This window comes from Misgurnus anguillicaudatus, chromosome 12 (assembly GCF_027580225.2).
Source record: "Misgurnus anguillicaudatus chromosome 12, ASM2758022v2, whole genome shotgun sequence".
NCBI classification, from domain to species: domain Eukaryota; kingdom Metazoa; phylum Chordata; class Actinopteri; order Cypriniformes; family Cobitidae; genus Misgurnus; species Misgurnus anguillicaudatus.
Window position 1 is genome coordinate 7,818,992 of NC_073348.2, and position 7,743 is coordinate 7,826,734.

Here is a 7,743-nt window from a genome sequence, read left to right on the forward strand (position 1 = left end):
GTCACGTGGACGGGGGGGTCTCGGGGGGGTCGTGGGGGGCACCCCCGTGACTCAAGGGCGCCCCTGGAGGTGTCCGTACGGCCACGTCCCCCTCTTACCCCCATTACTGCCGGAAAAACGGGATCGTCCATTTGCCTGTTATCTAAATGGGCTGGGGCGTCCAATAGAGGCGTACGGTCCCTCGCTCATACTATGTGTACGTTGGCAAATTATTTGAATGGACTTTTTTCCACGAACCCTCTAAAAGTTCTTACCCGCCGGAGGCGTTCGGCCTTGAGGCAGGCTTCTGCCAAACTTGGCCGTGGAAAGACCCAGATGCCCGTGCTCCGTGGCAACAAAAGCCGAGGCTCAGCACGTTGTGAAAAGCAAGGTCCTGGCCCCGGGTGACGTTCCTGCGGTGCACGGGAGATCGAACAGTTTCCCATTAAATCAATGTTATTTTTGTACAGGCCCCACAGTGGTCGCCGGAACGGGCGCACCGTGCCATTCTAAAGGCCGCCGAGTAAGGTTAAATGGCAACAGGGTAGAAAGAACACTTGCTCTGTGGGAATGATGAAGACTACTAAACGGTCGGTGGGCATTTTAGTGGCTCTGTGGGTGATGAGGAAGACTATGAAAAAGGTTTAATTGGCATCTGGGCATAATAACGCTTTTAGGGCCTCAATGAACAACAGTAAGAGATAAGTGGGTAAAATAATGCTTTGGTGGGCAGGGAGAGAAGACCCCCAATGCAAAAAAAGCCCCCATGGACAAAAAAAGTGCTTGGTGGTCTGCGACTACGTAGCCCACAGCTCAAGGGTGCCTCTGGTGGTGTCCATTTCCCCAATAGTGGGGGGCTTGGGGTCCTTCCTGGCCAGTAAGGGTAAAATGACATCAAGTTAATGGGCAATCGGGGTGACCACGAAAGGGGAGCAAGCCAATGGACCCACTAAGTAGACAATGGCAATTTATTTGAATGGGCGAAAATTCCATGAACCCCCTAAATTCCCAGCTCGCGGGAGCCCCCTCTCAGGCAAGGACCAGAGTCCACACCATATGACTATAACTGGCTCTCAGGTCTTCTCTTGATCAGACCACCATTCCGGGCAAACAAGTCTTGAAGCGGGAAACAAGAAATAAGTGTGTAAAAAAATAAGTGTGTGTAACAATGTACCTTAATAAGTTAATAAATATATGTGACCCGTCGGCACATATAAGTCGGCAGCACAAGTTTCGAGAAAATGAGAAACAAATTTTTTTTTCAAATTTTCGTTTTATTGCAGAATCTGTTAGTTGAGATCACGAAGAAGCCTCTCCATGTTTGAAATAGCAGTTTTTGTATATTTAAAAGCGCACATTTTGCGGTTAAAATAGGCTTGTTTTTCCTGAGATTCTAGCGTGCAGCGGGGGGCGTCATTGTCTGTGTATATTTACATACTGTATAAGCTTGTGTTTTCGCCTCCGCCCCCCAAAGGGAACAGCGTGACTACTAAATAAGGATAGTTCGCCCAAAAATGAAAGTAATGTAATTAATGACTTACCCTTATGTCGTTCTAAACTCGGAAGGCCTCCATTCATCTTCGGAACACAGTTTAAGATGTTTTATCATTAGATTTAGTCCAAGAGCTTTCTATCTCCTTCATTGAAAATCTATGTATGGTTTCCATGTCCAGAAAGGTAATAAAAACATCATCAAAGTAGTCCATGTGACATCAGTGGGTCAGTTAGATTGTGTTGAAGCATCGGAAATACAGTTTGGTCCAAAAATAGCAGAATTACGACTTTATTCAGCATTGTCTTCTCTTCCGGCTCGAGCATGAAGTCACGTGACTGTAGTGACGCGGCTGCCCTGTTCCTCAGACATGTTTGCTAAGTTTTTTTTTTCAAACTTATAGCGTGCATCTCCCCAGACTGTAAAGCTCTGGTGCACAAAACAAAATAAAAATAAAAGAAGCTGGGGCGGAACAAATAACAGTCAGCCGCATCGTACGTCAGCCGCGTCACTGACTTTATGCGGCGCCGCAGTCGGATGACGTCAATGTACTTTGACGTCATCTCTATGTCAGTTCTTGCAGCGCAGCATGAGTCCAAACACACAGAAGGTACACAGAGATCGTCGTAGTCTTTATATAATTGGCTACATGCTTTGTCTATCAATATTTTCCATGAAGTTATTGACTGATGGAGGAACGAGCGAGCGATTGGTAACATCTCTAAAGGACGTCACGTTTTCGACGGCGCTGTTTGGAAGATCTATGATACTACCTCCCTCCCTATTTTAAATACAAACTTTGAAGGCGGGTTCATGTATTTAACGGAGTGTAATCTCATATACCCTTACATGTTACGATGTAAATAGTCTTCAGATTGTATATTATATTGTATTACCCGACATTCATGCGAAATCTGATGTAAACAATCTATATTTCACGGATTATATGCATTTGTGGACAAAAATGGTCATTGGATAATTTGAAACAGACTGGATTCGACTTGTGATCCCCACAAAGGTAAAAAGAGTCATGTTTATTTTTGCATGTTGTTAATTGGTCATAAAATACTACATATCATGCTAGAACATCTGTATCTCAAAACGGCTTTACAGAGGATATGGCTTAGCTAAATGAGATGTAAATGAGCCCTATTGTCTCCACCAGTATTTCTGAGTTCCTATATTCAAATGGCCACACCTTCTCCAAATCTTATCAGATTTCCATGTGTTACACATCGTTGGAAAGCTTAGAAACTGCACTTTCAGAATCTGTTAATAACAGTATATATATATATATATATATATATATATATATATATATATATATATATATATATATATAATATTTGGATCAAAAACTGCGAATTTCGCCGAAAGGTGACAAGTTTGCACCCCTGAGTAGACGCGCGGAAAAAGTAAGCATTTGACGCGCTTCCGAGGCAAAATCCGCTTCTTGTGGGAGGGGCAACTGCTGTGCTAGTGTCTGTTTGCAAAATGACTGATGTTGATTGTGCATTTATCAAGAGAGTTACCAGTTTGTATTGGGTAACCTTACTATAGGGGGGAAATAAACGGCGCGGGTCAAGTAAATGTCACTTGACTCAAAAGTGAAGTGTGTATTACAACGTACCAGGTTGCCAAAAGTTCTTACTGACACTCTTCCAAGCGAGGTCCTTTTTATTCCTGTCTCCTCTATAGAAATAACAACTTGTGTCATATAGCTTCGAGTGACTGCTTGAGTCAGTGACTCCGGGCGGGGCTGCCACCACAGCAGCACACAGGCTCCTGATTGGTTGACGCGGCGCGAAATTCCGCCAAAGTTCAAATTTTTCAACTCGGGCGTCAGCCGCAAATTCGCGTGAACCGCAAAATGCACAAAAGCACCATTCACGCGCGAATGAGGCGGAAAACGCGTCTTCCGCTCCGCGCCGAACGCCTCTTCCGCGCCGCGGGACCTCCTGACGCGCGTCAACGCGTCTGCACATTGACTTAACATTGAAATCACTCGCGCTTCACGCCTCTACCGCAGTTGGTGTAAACGCACCATTAGGGAGTAAATTATTGCGATCCGGATACAAGTAATTGGAACTGTAATCACTTACAGCTACATAATAAATACTAAGGTTATTGGCACACTTTACCCCCCCTCAAAAAAAAATTGATACATTCAGGTTTAATGAACAAACTCCATCGCACACCTGTAGTGAATAGGTGCGTAGGAAAAAAGACCAACAATTAGGTCGTATCAGAAAGGAAAAAACTCCAGCACACTATCATATACTTGCAATTTAAAATAATTTATTTAACAACGTTTCGGTCTCACGACCTTCATCAGGTATACAAAAAACTTCACATTCGTCTCATTTAAAAAAAATATCACATGACTAATCAACAGAATCACATCTGCACTCACTCAAGCTCATTAGGCATACCTAGACACATCTCATTAACAATTACAGGTTGAAATATAACAGAGAAAACACACTCCTGTTTTTTAATTAATTACAGTCATTAAAAGCACAATCCACATATCATCAAACAGTCTCAAGTTATAATTCTAAACAGTTACAGTGGTCGATCAAACTCAATAACCAATAATCACCCAAACTCATAAGGAAGAGTAGTATACAAAGCACACCGTTTCAAACAGTTCCTACAAAAGATATTATAAAAGACACATTGTTCCAAACCGTTATCATAACATCACATTGAATAATGCCTCATCATTCATACCCATAGGTGATAAAGTCTGAAGGGTATAGATCCAGAAAAGTTCACGTCTCTGTAAAAGCAATTCAAGGTCACCCCCTCTAGGTGGCAAAGTTACTTTCTCAATTCCACAAAACCGTAAAGAGGTAACATCATGATTAAAAGACAAAAAATGTGCTGCAACTGGATAATTTAAATCTTTTCTTCTTATAGAACTTTTATGTTCACTAATTCTCTGTTTCAATTGGCGTGACGTCTTCCCCACATATCCTAAACCACAAGGACATCAGATCAAGTACACAACATGAGTAGAAACACAAGTAATTACAGATTTAATTTGATATTTTTTACCAGTTCTTGGGTGACAAAAAAATGATGTTTTACACGTATTGTTACATTGAGCACAGTTCCCACAACGATAATTGCCATTTTGTATAGGGCTAAGTAGACTCTAAGAAACGCAAGGATTCTCACTCTGAAAACGCGCATGTACAAGTCTATCTTTTAGATTCCTAGCACGCTTATATACAAACAAAGGAGGGTGACAAAAAATATCTCTCAACTCTGGATCAGAAGACAACAAATGCCAATGTTTTTTAAAAATTGATTTTATCCTATGTGATTTGGGTGAATAAGTTGTAATACATGTAAAAGAATACTTCCTTTCTCGTTTTAGCTTCTTTTTTAGTAATTCAGACCGCGTTTTTTTAAAAGCTGCATTAAACGCTTCATCCACCCATTCTAAAGGATAACCTCTGTGCAAAAATTTATTCTTCATAGTATTCGCTTTCTCGATAAAATCGGAATCAGAATAGCAGATCCTTCTCAGTCTATAGAATTGACTCTTAGGCAGTCCTTTTTTTAAAAAGGTTGGATGAAAACTATTAGCAAGTAAAAGTGTGTTTCGATCAGTCTCTTTTGTGAACAAAGTTGTATGCAGACTACTCGCGTTTCTCAGAGTCTACTTAGCCCTATACAAAATGGCAATTATCGTTGTGGGAACTGTGCTCAATGTAACAATACGTGTAAAACATCATTTTTTGTCACCCAAGAACTGGTAAAAAATATCAAATTAAATCTGTAATTACTTGTGTTTCTACTCATGTTGTGTACTTGATCCGATGTCCTTGTGGTTTAGGATATGTGGGGAAGACGTCACGCCAATTGAAACAGAGAATTAGTGAACATAAAAGTTCTATAAGAAGAAAAGATTTAAATTATCCAGTTGCAGCCCATTTTTTGTCTTTTAATCATGATGTTACCTCTTTACGGTTTTGTGGAATTGAGAAAGTAACTTTGCCACCTAGAGGGGGTGACCTTGAATTGCTTTTACAGAGACGTGAACTTTTCTGGATCTATACCCTTCAGACTTTATCACCTATGGGTATGAATGATGAGGCATTATTCAATGTGATGTTATGATAACGGTTTGGAACAATGTGTCTTTTATAATATCTTTTGTAGGAACTGTTTGAAACGGTGTGCTTTGTATACTACTCTTCCTTATGAGTTTGGGTGATTATTGGTTATTGAGTTTGATCGATCACTGTAACTGTCTAGAATTATAACTTGAGACTGTTTGATGATATGTGGATTGTGCTTTTAATGACTGTAATTAATTAAAAAACAGGAGTGTGTTTTCTCTGTTATATTTCAACCTGTAATTGTTAATGAGAGGTGTCTAGGTATGCCTAATGAGCTTGAGTGAGTGCAGATGTGATTCTGTTGATTAGTCATGTGATATTTTTTTTAAATGAGACGAATGTGAAGTTTTTTGTATACCTGATGAAGGTCGTGAGACCGAAACGTTGTTAAATAAATTATTTTAAATTGCAAGTATATGATAGTGTGCGGGAGTTTTTTTCCTTTCTGATACATTCAGGTTTAAATTTTTCCAATTACAACTAAACAGATTAACCCTTTGACATAATGCAATGTAGACGTGTGCATAATGACAGTTAAGTGTTACCTTATAGTTCTGATTCTCCTTTACCTGCCATGACTCTGAAGACATCCTGGAATATCCATACCAGATTAAATATACCACATTGTCTAATGTTAACATAATTCTGTGCATTTGTTTTGATTGCATTTGGTTAAGAAATAAATGTACTAAACATGACTAAACCATCTGGAATGTCATCCTAAACTGTTTACATTGGTAATTGAATCAATGTCTATTTGTAATAGACTAACTTCAACCAATCCAAATAACAAACATATAAGAGGAAACAGAATTAAACCCTTGCTAAAGCTATTGGCAGTAGAGTAAAAACATATTTGTTATTGAGAAGAGCCTTCAGTGCTATTCTTTGCTATTCTTTTAATAAAGATTAACTCTCCAGTGTTGATATAACAGATGCTGTATAGACTGTTTCATCTGGCATACGTGCAGTGACGCGATAAGCTTATGGTCTGAACTTTACTTCCGGTTTTTGTTTGTTTAATGGTCCAACTATGCACTTATCTTCACTACCACCAGGTTCTCTCAGGGCTTGCACCTCAGACAAATCGACATGATGGAAGATGGGATTGCAAGAAGTTCCCGGACTTTGTCCAAGTTGGCTGCAACATTAAGAAAGGTTTGCAGATGTGCTGTAAGGCGATATAGAAGAAGAAGGGGGCAAATTTTGGAGATGCCAGAGAATTTGCTGTTATTGACGAAAGCAACTTCCGTCATAAACGTAAGGTGAGTTAAAGGGTGTTCTCCATGTTACCATGGAATATTCACAAATTGTGGAGTCACAAAGGATTAACCTACAGTGGAGATCATAAATAGAGAACAATTTATGAACACTTTTTTCCAGAAATAATATTATTCACCATTCAAAATTTGAAAAAAATTTAGTTGTGGCCTTGCTTGAATGACTTGAGCACATCTGTGGCCACAGGACACCACTAGTCCCTCATACTGCTTAAAAATGCACTGCTGTTTTAAAATGCACTGGTAACCCACTGCTGCTTGTGGCATATTTCTTTATGTCAGTGGTTCTCAACGTTATTCCTGGAGGCCCACTGCTCTGCACATTTTGTATGTCTCGCTTATTTAACACACCTGATTCAAATCATCAGCTTATTAGAAGAGATCTCCATGAACTAAACTGAGGCTGGCAGATAAGAGAGACATACAAAATGTGCAGAGCAGTGGGCCTCCAGGAACGGAGTTGAGAAACACTGCTTTATGTCATACTCAAAAAATTGTAAACATTGTGCTGCTGAAGACAGGCATTATTATTCATTGTAACTGCATTCACTTTTCTCTTTAATACTACCTTCTGTCAACTTTGAGCAAATGACAACCGTCACAAATCATTTTCTGTTTGTAATTAATAGTATATAATACATATTTTGATCCATTACAGGCATACTAAGCATGAATATGTATTTTTGAGTGCTTATATGGAAGCCATTTCTGTTCTTTTGCCATTGAGTATATTTTGTTTTTGTGTCAGGTCTTTGCCGACTACAAGTGATAAAATGTTTTATGACTTTTATTACAGTATGGCAGAGGGAGGGCAGCCACAGCTTGGAGACGCAGAAAGTGGGTGTTTGGTATACTTGGA